The following is a 12471-nucleotide window of genomic DNA, read 5'->3' as shown; positions in this document are numbered from 1 at the left end:
CCACAATGGTCACACCCTACTTGGACATATGCCACCGGAGCATTTCGTGGACCCAATTGCTTCTTCAAAACGTCCACTTGACTTTGCATAGATACATTCGAAACCTTCATAGCCTCAAATTCTTTTGATTGGTCTAGTGTCATCAAAGCTTTGTGAGCCGTGGCCTTCTCCTGTCCGAAGACCAATTGCTACTAACCATAGCTAGTTTCTCAATCAATTCAAGCGCCTCATCGTAGGTCTTTTGCATAAATGAACCCCCGGATGCCGAATCTATGGTGGCCCTTTTTGTTTCGGTCAAACCGTCATAGAAGATTTGTATCACATGCTCCCGTTTGAGGCGATGATGAGGGACTTGACGTTGGAGGTCCTTGAATCTCTCCCAAGACTCATAAAGTGATTCCCCATCATATTGGTAGTAGTCGATAATGTCTTTCGTCAACTTTGCGGTTCTCCCCACCGGAAAATACTTATTGAGAAATACTTGGGCGAGATCTCTCCAATTATGGATTGATGCATTGGGAAGCGAATGTAGCCACAAGCTAGCTTTATCTCTCAATGAAACTGGGAACAATCGAAGCTTAATTTGATCGGCGGTCACATTGTGAAGCTTGAACGTATCTAGAACTCCCAAGAACTTGGCTATATGGTCATTTGGATCCTCACTTGGTAACCCATAGAAGGCGCACCAATTCTCTAGGAGTTGAATCGTGATAGGCTTGATTTCAAAGGTGGCCGCTTGGACCGGTTGAGCAAATCATCCATAGGTGGCATTATCCACATTCGGGAGGAAAAACTCCCCCAAAGTTTGCCTTTGCGGTTGATGGCCTTGAACTTGAGGGCAGTCTTGCCCTTGGTGCCCTTGTCGAACTGCCTCATCAAGTGGAGGGGGCGGGTGTTGCCTCACTCCATCGACTTGAGGGTGATATTGTTCCTCCTCATAATCCTCTTCTCCATGTTCCATGATAGCGGGTCTACGATTTTCCCGCCTCACGCTTCTTTCAAAGCCCCCGAGGTTGTCTTGAAACGGTTCTAGCGGAAGATTAGTCCTTCATGTATTGTGCATACACTATAGTTGATCTCCTACACAAACCAAAATCACACAAACCACGCGTGAACCGAGAAAAAGAAAATAGAACAATTGTAAAACAAAAAATAAAAGCTAGTTCGACCAAAAATTAAAGTACTCTCAATCTTCTCAATATAACACTATCCCCGGCAACGGCGCCAAAAACTTGTTGAGATTTTTACTTCACAACTTGTAATAATGTGGACTTTAAGTCCGAGTGATCATACCCACTGAGATAGTGGTTGAGCGAGAATGATTTTCGTTCAATTCCTAATTCGTCTAGCAATATAAAAGCAATTGGTTTTTTTAATTAACAACTACAACACTTCACTAAATAACAAAACTCAATTTAACAAACAACTACTCAATTATATTTAAGAGATTAAAACAATAATAAAGGTAAGTTCAAGTGTTGCTAGCTTAAGTTGGAATTATCCTAGGAGTCGGGATTGTTGAATGGCGCCGGTTTTTGGTCAAGCTATTCGAAAGCCCTAAGTTTTGCTCTCTCGAGTCTAAACCTAGGAAAATTGCAATGAACTAATTAACCGATAACTAAATGGCCCTAGCGTAATTAGTTATCGACTAAACTAGCAAATTACAATTAATCAAGCAAACTTAAAGGACCACCTATTCCCTAAACCGCCCTCGCGTGATTAGGTCCTAGGTTCATGATTAGTCAATTCCGTATAATTAATTGACCCTCGCCTAATTAATTAGACCAAAATCCTAGGTTAATAGATCACACCAACCTAGGCATTAAGAACACATAGCCAAAACAAACACAAGCCAATCACAAACCCAATCCCAATCAACTAACAACCTAAATTAACAACCCCCAAACAAAGAGTTTAGCCAACCATATTTAATTTAGCACTAATCACAAGGTAATAACTAATAAGCATAATGAAAGTAGGATAGATAACCTTAATTAGAAAGTAGAACACCAACATAAACAAAATAATGAAGATTGAATCATAAAAGCTTGCATTAAAGTGAGTGTAAATCCCAAAATCTGGAAAAGTTTCAAGAACACTATAACTAGAAATATTTTCTAGAGCAAAAGGAAATTCTATCTACTTTTTAGTTGATTCTTGCAACAATAAGGTAATGACCTAAAATAGAGATAAAAGGGTTTATATAGTACTCCCAAAAAGGAAATAAAAGACATCCTATTGCATGAGTGTTTGGCCAAATAAGGAAGTGGGCCTAAGTCTTGATTCTTCAAAATTCGAAATCTGAGCCCATTATTTATCCCTTGTCTCGATCGAGACACTCATTAAAGGAGTGTGTCTCGATCGACACACTAGTAGCTCAAAAGCTACTGCCTGATTTCTTGGCCTTGTCTCGATTGAGACACTTCCTCTTGTGTCTGTCTCGATCGAGACAAGCTTCTAACTTCTCGAAGATTTCGCTTCTTTGTTTCCTTAACGATTCTTTCGCTTCCCTTAGCCAAAACCGCTCTAAAAACACTCAAATGCCCTGAAAAGGTAAAGCACGTAATAAGGTACTCAAATTATCTCAAAACACTATGAATATGGCATAAAAGTGTTTAGAACAACCCTAGTAAATAGGAGTATTTTACTCCTTTCATGCATTAATTATTTGATTGCCTTTCTTTGCTGTTGATAATCAATAATTTGATTTATCATTTAGTGTTTGTAGGTTTGTGATTAGCCTTGAAAACTCACTTAGCGAGTTTGGGTTTAACTTTAGAAAAACACTCTATGTAATTAGTTAGGTGTTAAGCTTAAAATACCCCATTAGTGGATTAATTGCAAATCTCAATCTTTGATTGGGTGGAGTATAATCGGCTTGTGATTCAGACTACTCTAAATCTCTTGTGTTTTTCTTCTATCTCTAAAACTCTTAACCTAAACACTAATCCATTTTTAATTTCTTAAAATAACCTTATTTACCCCCTCTAAGGTAGTATTTGGGGTTTCAAGTAGGTTTCACCCTACCCTCACTATGAGTATGCAAAATTGAACCGAAACCGATAAATTAATTTGAACCGATAAATTTGGTTCTGCTTAAGATTGTAAAAAAATTTAGTTGGTCAGTTCAATTCAGTTTTGAGCATAAAAAATTTCAAATAGTTTTTCATGTAAACCGAACGAAACCAAAAAAACTTACCAAACCGACCGGTTCAGTTTGGTTCGAAAATATTTTTCCCTGAAATTTCAGCTCACTTTTAAAAAAAATCAAAAATTTAGTTCGGTTTGGTTCAAATCGATTGGACACCCCTAGCCCTCACCAATCACACTAAAACTTTTCCTATTACTTGGTTTATATCTAGTTTTAGGAATCACATTATGATCACCAAATTGGAAAGTATTAAAAGGGTTTAAAGTTATGTAATACCCCAAAATATTTTAAGGTAATTAAGTTGTGCCACGTGTCGTGATTTCCGATAAATTAAATTAAGGAGAATTTAATTTAATTATATCGGAAATTCAAGATAAAATTTAATGAGTCAATTAGCGGGATTAAAGGAGTTAATTTGAAAATTTGGAATGTGGAGGTATTTTGGGGCTAAATTGTAAATTTTGAAAAGTTTAGGGGCTAAAGTGCAAATTAACCAATTAAGCCCCGAAAATAGAAATTTGAGGATTTTTCGATGGAAATATATATTTTGAGTTAGTATTATTTATTCGGATATAAATAATACGTATATGAATCAATAGAAAGATTAATTGAATAGGTTTTGGAATAAATTGAAACTTTTGAAAAGTTTCAAGGACCAAAGTGCAAATTAGCCGTTATATACATAAGATTTCCTTCATAAGGAAGGATCCAGATTGCCATCAGATTCATCTTTCTCTCTTTTCATTTCATCGTCGTTTTCATTACGGTTCGTCGCGCGGATTCCGTTTCTCGTCCGTTTCCGACGTTCTATAACTCCAAACAATCGTATTTCGACGGGTAATCACGGTAAGCTTGACGTTTTATCGTTTAAACGAATATATTTTGAGTTATGTCGATTCAAAGTTTTAGGCCACGAAACGATTTTATCGTTTTATCGAGTATAGGATTGATATATAGCGTTTTGAGCTTAGAATACGCGTTTTGGCTGAGTTTGGAGCGTTTTTACGTATATAGCAGGTCGGAAACCCCGGAAATCGATTCCGAGGGATCGTGCACGACAGTACACGAACGTGTACCAACATATGGTACACGACCGTGTACCAAGGTACACGAACGTGTACCATCAAGGTACACGACCGTGTACCCTCCTACACGAACGTGCACCTCCCCGATCTTCGTACCCGATTGAATTAGTTGGACACCCGTTTGTTATACGCACATACCGAGAATTGGAAATCAAATAGTAAATGATCGATTAGCGTTATGGTTAACCTAACGGGGTTAAATGCGAATTGAATTAGAAATGTTATACGATCCATAAACGAGGTTGATACCGTTTATCGGAGTATACGTGAGAAGCACGACGATTAATGAAAGTAAAACGTGTCGAGTCTCGAGTCTAGAGTCAATCTTAGAATAGGATTCTAATTCAAGTTAAATGTTTTAAAAAAATTGTTTTAGATCCGGCGAGGCAAGAAGCAGCTGGACCAGTAATTCGGGAAGCTTGACGTTCTAAAGCCCCGACGTATTTTTGGATAAGCGTTTGTTTATACAATTTGCTTTTAAAGTATTTATTCAAGCAATTATTTTATATTGCTTTCTGTTTAAATTGCATGATTTATACATTAAATCTTTATATGAATTGCACATATGCTTGATTTGAAACCAGTATTGATCCGATGGAACGTGCTACCTATTGAACGGCAATAGGACTGTGTGATCACCAGTTTTGATTTGATACAGCTGTGAATACGATTAAGTACACGAATTCTGAAGGCAGATGTATGATTGTGATACGAGAGTGAACTCGGTTACAGTGTAACCTGAGCCCCGTATCTAGTGGGTTAGACCAGTGTTTAAAAAACCGGACCGGCCGGTCGGAACGGTTGAACCGCGAACCGGCCAGTGGTCCGGTCTGAAACTGCGAAAAACCGGATCTTTTGGTTGGACCGGGTTGGACCGGTTGAACCGGATTAAACCGGTAAAAAACCGGATTAAACCGGTAAAAAACCGGATGTTGAACCGGATCGGACCGGATTGAACCGGTAAAAAACCGGGGAATCAGAATTTTTTTTTAATTTTTTTAAATTTATCAAACCGGTTGAATCGGCCATTAAACCGGTTCAACCGGTTGAACCGGAAACCGGTGGCCTCACCGGTTCGGCCACCGTTTCGGTTTTTAAAACACTGGGTTAGATCCACCACTGGGATTAAGAGAATTGTCGCGACTGACGTGGTAGAGTGTGAATACTCCCGGGTCGGACTATTGGATAAGTTTTCCTCTAAGTACATACGTTTAGCATGTTTGAAGATTAGGGTTTCAATCGGATCCTGTACTTGGCTGCATATGATTGATTACGATTTTATGATTTATGTGAATACTTATTAGTAAATGTATGAACTTACTCAGTATATCCCAATATACTGACCCCTCACAGATTTTCTTTCAGGATAAAGACGCTTTGAACAACGGACTTCTATCCTACTCCCAGAAGTCTGTATTTTTGAGTATGTAAAGAAACAGTACTTTACTCCTAGAGCTGCAGTAGATAAGTATTTGTCAGTCAGCTTGTATGTAAAGTTTTCTGTAAATATTACTTTAACGTTTTAAAGTTTTAAACGTTTTACGCTTGATGCGTTATATATATTGTGACTGCCAGAGGATATGTGTGCCTGGCATGTGTGCTTCTGCATGACACGTGTTTATTTATGTCATGCATGACGTTTATGTTTCGCGAAAAATTATTTTACGATTTTAGGCTTGCTACGGGTTTCGGAGCAACCACTCCCATTCCCTAGCGCCGGTCTCGGCTCTGAGATTGGATCGTGACAATGTTGGTATCAGAGCATGGTCCAGATACCATTGCTTATGTTAGAAGAGTGATTGATTTTCTTAGGATTCTACTGCAGCATATAGGGCTCGAGTCTTGTCTTTGTTACGTATTCATTTGATTTTCAAACTTTCAGCTTTCCCTCAAGGATGTGAGTTTGTCATACGTGTGTGTTCGCATGTGATGAGATGCGCGTTTAATACAGTATGCGTTTGCGATAATATGCGATAATATGCGATCATGTGGCTAAGTAACGCTGTTTGTCTTGGTCAGGATGTCTGACCAACGACAAGAAGTAGAGCGAGCTGCCGCTGCAACACGAAACGTTATAGAAGGGGCGCATGACGTCCATCCAGAAGCTCAAGATGAGTCTTCTGTTCAGGGTGGAGGAGGTGGTGGCCAAGAGGCCCAGGCGCAGGCACCTGGAGTGCAAGCGCAAGCCCAACAACCTAATGTTGTGGGTTTTGATCTGAATCAGTTTCTTACGGGAATTGCGGTTATGCAAGCTAATCAGGCTGAGGTGCAGAATATGCATCGTGAACAACTTCAACAGCAACAGCTACGCAATGTTGCTTTCACTGACCGAGATATCGTTTTGGCTTATATGCGCCTCAAGCCAACTAAGTTTGACAGTACAGGCGATGCTCTCGATTTTCTCGAAGAAGTAGAACGTAATGCTCGACACCTGCAAGCTAATGAGAGACAGACCATCATTATGGTGGAAATGTCATTGAAAGGACCTGTGAAAGATTGGTTTCGGCAGCATATTCAGCCAACCATGGACACTATGACCTGGGCTGAATTTGCAAACCACTTTAGGGAATACTTTTTACCATATGCGGTGACAGAGAGTTATCGTAGTCAGTGGTTGACCCTGAGTAGAGGCAATCGGTCTGTGCAAGAGTATGTGACAGAGTTTACCAGAGTGAGTAGGTTTGCACCAGACCTGACTACAGACCCAGTCAGAGTGAACTCGAGGTTTGTAGAGGGTCTAGGAGCTGAATTTGTGAGTCTGACGTCTGATATCGAAAGAACCTTAGTGCAACTGATTGATAGCGCTAGGCAAATGGAAGTTTTTCTGATCCGTTTTGGAAGAATTCCTGACCCTTCCAATGTTGCACCTGTGAGAGATAATACGTTTCGTAGCGTACAGAGTGCGCCTACTCAGTCGTATGTTGGGAATTATTCTCGATACACACAACGTCAGCGAGAACGCAAAAGACGTCGACGTGGAACACGGGTTAGTACCTCAGGCACCGGATTTGGTGCCAGATCTATAAGTGAAATGGGAGGCGGAGTTCCTGTATGTTTGAACTGTAATAGAAGGCACTACGGCGCATGTTACAATGCTAATGGAGCATGCTTTAACTGTGGTCAATGGGGCCATTTTGCTAGAGACTGTCCGAGGCAGATGCCCCAAGGCTCGATGACTACTGTAGTACAGCCTTCTTATCAGCAGCAGAGAACTGCGCAGCAGATAGCGTCAGGATATGATCAGACAGGAAGTACCTTCACTGGCCAGAGAGGCCGTGCCTATGGAAATCGTGGAGGAAGAAATGGCGGAGGACGCGGTACTGGTCAGACTTCGCAGGCTGGCGGAAGTCAGGCTAGGGTCTTTGCACTGAATCCTCAGGAGGCTCAGGCTTCCAATGCAGTGGTGCAGGGTACCTTTTCTATCGCTTCTCAAGACGCACTAATTTTATTTGATCCGGGCGCTACGCATTCGTTTGTTTCGCCTAGTTTCGCTAGTAAGTTAGGAGTGCAACCAGCATATCTTAGGAACCCTTTATCCGTAGCTACGCCAGTTGGAGAGAGTGTGGAAGTTTGTATCGTTTACCCGTCTTGTCCTGTGAAAGTTCAAGAACGAGATTTGTTAGTTGACTTGATTTTACTCGAAGTATTAGCTTTTGACGTCATACTAGGAATGGATTGGCTAGCTCAGCACTATGCCAATGTGGATTGCCGGAAGAAGACAGTGACGTTTAACACGCCTGGAATTGAAGCGGTTTCAATTCAGGGTGATAAGATGGAATCTTCTACGAGTATTATTTCAGCTATTAAAGCTTGTAGTATATTGACGAAGGGATGTCAAGGATTCTTAGCGATAGTACGTGACATGGAGAAGAAAAGTGAAAATTTAAGTGACGTGCCAGTTGTGTCGGAATATCCAGACGTTTTTCCAGAGGAATTACCTGGATTACCCCCAGATCGCGAGATTGAATTTTGTATCGAATTGGCTCCTGGCACAAAGCCGATATCAATACCTCCTTATCGAATGGCGCCAGCAGAGCTCAAAGAACTTAAGGATCAGCTAGAAGAATTGTTTGATCGCGGTTTCATCAGACCGAGTGTATCCCCGTGGGGTGCACCAGTGTTATTTGTGAAAAAGAAAGATGGATCGCTTCGACTATGTATCGATTATCGACAGCTGAACAAGGTGACAATTAAGAATAAGTACCCGTTACCTAGAATTGACGATCTATTCGATCAGTTACAAGGAGCGAAGTACTTTTCCAAGATCGATCTGAGATCAGGTTATCATCAGCTGAAGATTCGTGATAATGATATTCAGAAGACCGCTTTTCGAACTCGATACGGACATTACGAGTTCCTCGTTATGTCATTCGGATTGACGAACGCTCCAGCAGCCTTCATGGACTTGATGAATAGATATTCAAACCATACTTGGATCAGTTCGTAATCGTGTTTATCGACGATATTTTGATCTATTCACGTTCAGAAGAAGAGCACGCTCAACATCTGCGAATAGTACTACAGACGCTAAGAGAGCATCAGCTTTACGCTAAATTCTCTAAATGTGAATTTTGGCTAATGGAAGTGGCTTTCTTAGGTCATGTGGTGTCACAAAGCGGCATTAAGGTTGATCCAAAGAAGATCGAAGCTGTAATAGAATGGAAGCGGCCTGAATCAGTTACGGAAGTTCGAAGTTTCCTTGGTTTAGCAGGGTACTACAGACGATTTGTACAGGATTTTTCAAAGATCGCCGTACCTTTGACGAAGTTAACTCAGAAAAACGCGAAATTTGGCTGGACGGACCAGTGTGAACTCAGTTTTCTAAAACTGAAAGAGTGTTTGACGACGGCACCAGTGTAGCGTTACCGGAAGGAACAGAAGGATTGACAGTATACTGTGATGCGTCAAGAATTGGACTAGGATGCGTCCTTATGCAACACGGTAGAGTAATTGCATACGCTTCGCGACAGCTCAAGAAGCACGAAGCGAACTACCCGACGCATGACCTAGAGCTAGCAGCGGTGATTTTTGCGCTGAAGATCTGGAGACATTATTTATACGGTGCTACATGTGAGATCTTTACAGATCATAAAAGCTTGAAATACATTTTCGACCAACGAGAATTGAACCTCAGACAGCGGAGATGGATGGAGTTATTAAAAGATTACGACTGCACGATACAATACCATCCAGGCAAAGCCAACGTCGTGGCGGATGCATTAAGCAGGAAATCAGCAGCAAGTCTCGCGCACGTTACAACGACATGGCGGAGATCATTAATCAACGAAATTCATATGATGTTTAGCCAAGGGGTTGAGTTCGAGATTTCATCTCTCGGAAACCTAATGGCTCAGCTAACGATATGATCGACGTTGATAGATCAGATCAAAGAGTTGCAAGCGGACGACCCTCAATTGAAGCATTTAATTGAGGAAGTTCAACAAGAAAAGAGTCAAGATTTCAGTATCGTCAACGGAATCTTGAAATACGGTAATCGAATGTGCGTTCCAGATATGGAAGATTTAAGACAAAAGATCATGGAGGAAACTCATGGAACGATGTATAGCGTTCATCCTGGTTCCACGAAGATGTACCACGACATCAAATCAACGTATTGGTGGAGCGGAATGAAGAAAGATATCGCAGAGTTCGTGGCAAAATGCCCGACTTGTCAGCAAGTCAAATTGGAACATCAACGGCCTTACGGATTTCTTCAACCGTTACCCATCCCGGAGTGGAAGTGGGAGCAAATCACGATGGATTTCATAATCGGATTGCCCAAGACACAGAAAGGGTTTGACTCTATTTGGGTAATCGTGGATCGTTTGACGAAGTCAGCGCACTTCTTTCCTATCAAGATGACGTATTCTGCAGCAAAGTTGGCAGAGATTTACATCGATAAGATCGTGAGCCTACATGGAGTTCCCGTGTCAATTGTTTCAGACAGAGGTTCTGTATTTACCTCTCATTTCTGGAAAAGTTTATAAGACGCGTTAGGAACGCGATTGAATTTTAGCACTGCGTTTCATCCTCAGACGGACGGCCAGTCTGAGCGGACGATTCAAACGTTAGAAGATATGCTTCGACTTTGCGTATTAGACTTCGGAGGTAGTTGGGATACGTACCTACCTCTAGTCGAGTTTGCCTACAAAAACAGCTATCATTCAAGCATCGAGATGGCTCCTTACGAAGCATTATACGGTCGCAAGTGTCGATCCCCTATCTGTTGGGACGAAGTCGGTGAACGAAAGCTCACTGGAGCAGAGATCATCCAGATTACGTCAGAAAAAGTACCATTGATAAAGCAGCGTTTGAATACTGCTTCCAGTCGACAAAAGAGTTACGCGGACCCCAAGAGGAAGGATATCGAATTTCAGATCGGAGACTACGTGTTTCTCAAAGTATCACCGATGAAGGGAGTAATTCGTTTCGGAAAGAAGGGTAAGTTGGCTCCGAGATATGTCGGACCCTACCAGATCGTACAACGCATAGGCTCAGTTGCTTATAAGCTGGATTTGCCACCAGAGATGTCGCAAGTTCATCATGTCTTCCATATTTCCATGCTTCGGAAATATGTACCAGACCCTTCTCGAATAATCCAACCGCAAGTGGTGGACGTGAGCGAGGAACTGACTTACGAAGAACGGCCAGTGCAGATTGTCGACACGCAGATACGACAATTACGAACGAAGAGGATTCCAATGGTGAAAGTTCTTTGGAGAAGTCAATCCGTAGAAGAGTGCACGTGGGAGACAGAAGAGGATATGAGGCAGAAGTATCCATATCTATTTACTCAAGGTACGTGGTTAAATTTTAAATTCGAGGACGAATTTATTTTAAGGGGGGGGGGTGAATGTAATACCCCAAAATATTTTAAGGTAATTAAGTCGTGCCACGTGTCGTGATTTCCGATAAATTAAATTAAGGAGAATTTAATTTAATTATATTGGAAATTCAGGATAAAATTTAATGAGTCAATTAGCGGGATTAAAGGAGTTAATTTGAAAATTTGGAATGTGGAGGTATTTTGGGGCTAAATTGTAAATTTTGAAAAGTTTAGGGGCTAAAGTACAAATTAGCCAATTAAGCCCCGAAAATAGAAATTTGAGGATTTTTCGATGGAAATATATATATTGAGTTAGTATTATTTATTCAGATATAAATAATACGTATATGAATCAATAGAAAGATTAATTGAATAGGTTTTGGACTAAATTGAAACTTTTGAAAAGTTTCAAGGACCAAAGTGCAAATTAGCCGTTATATACATAAGATTTCCTTCATAAGGAAGGATCCAGATTGCCATCAGATTCATCTTTCTCTCTTTTCATTTCATCGCCGTTTTCATTACGGTTCGTCGCGCGGATTCCGTTTCTCGTCCGTTTCCGACGTTCTATAACTCCAAACAAGACGGGTAATCACGGTAAGCTTGACGTTTTATCGTTTAAACGAATATATTTTGAGTTATATCGATTCAAAGTTTTAGGCCACGAAACGATTTTATCGTTTTATCGAGTATAGGATTGATATATAGCGTTTTGAGCTTAGAATACGCGTTTTGGCTGAGTTTGGAGCGTTTTTACGTATATAGCAGGTCGGAAACCCCAGAAATCGATTCCGGGGGATCGTGCACGACAGTACACGATCATGTACTTGTGGTACACGAACGTGTACCATCAATGGTACACGAACGTGTACCAACATATGGTACACGACCGTGTACCAAGGTACACGAACGTGTACCATCAAGGTACACGACTGTGTACCCTCCTACACGAACGTGCACCTCCCCAATCTTCGTACCCGATTGAATTAGTTGGACACCTGTTTGTTATACGCACATATCGAGAATTGGAAATCAAATAGTAAATGATTGATTAGCGTTATGGTTAACCTAACGGGGTTAAATGCGAATTGAATTAGAAATGTTATACGATCCATAAACGAGGTTGATACCGTTTATCGGAGTATACGTGAGAAGCACGACGATTAATGAAAGTAAAACGTGTCGAGTCTCAAGTCTAGAGTCAATCTTAGAATAGGATTCTAATTCAAGTTAAATGTTTTAAAAAAATTGTTTTAGATCCGGCGAGGCAAGAAGCAGCTGGACCAGTAATTCGGGAAGCTTGACGTTCTAAAGCCCCGACGTATTTTTGGATAAGCGTTTTCTGTGAGTTTATACAATTTGCTTTTAAAGTATTTATTCAAGCAATTATTTTATATTGCTTTCTGTTT

This window comes from Mercurialis annua, linkage group LG1-X (genome assembly GCF_937616625.2).
Source record: "Mercurialis annua linkage group LG1-X, ddMerAnnu1.2, whole genome shotgun sequence".
NCBI classification, from domain to species: Eukaryota; Viridiplantae; Streptophyta; class Magnoliopsida; order Malpighiales; family Euphorbiaceae; genus Mercurialis; species Mercurialis annua.
This window is presented reverse-complemented; position numbering follows the sequence as displayed.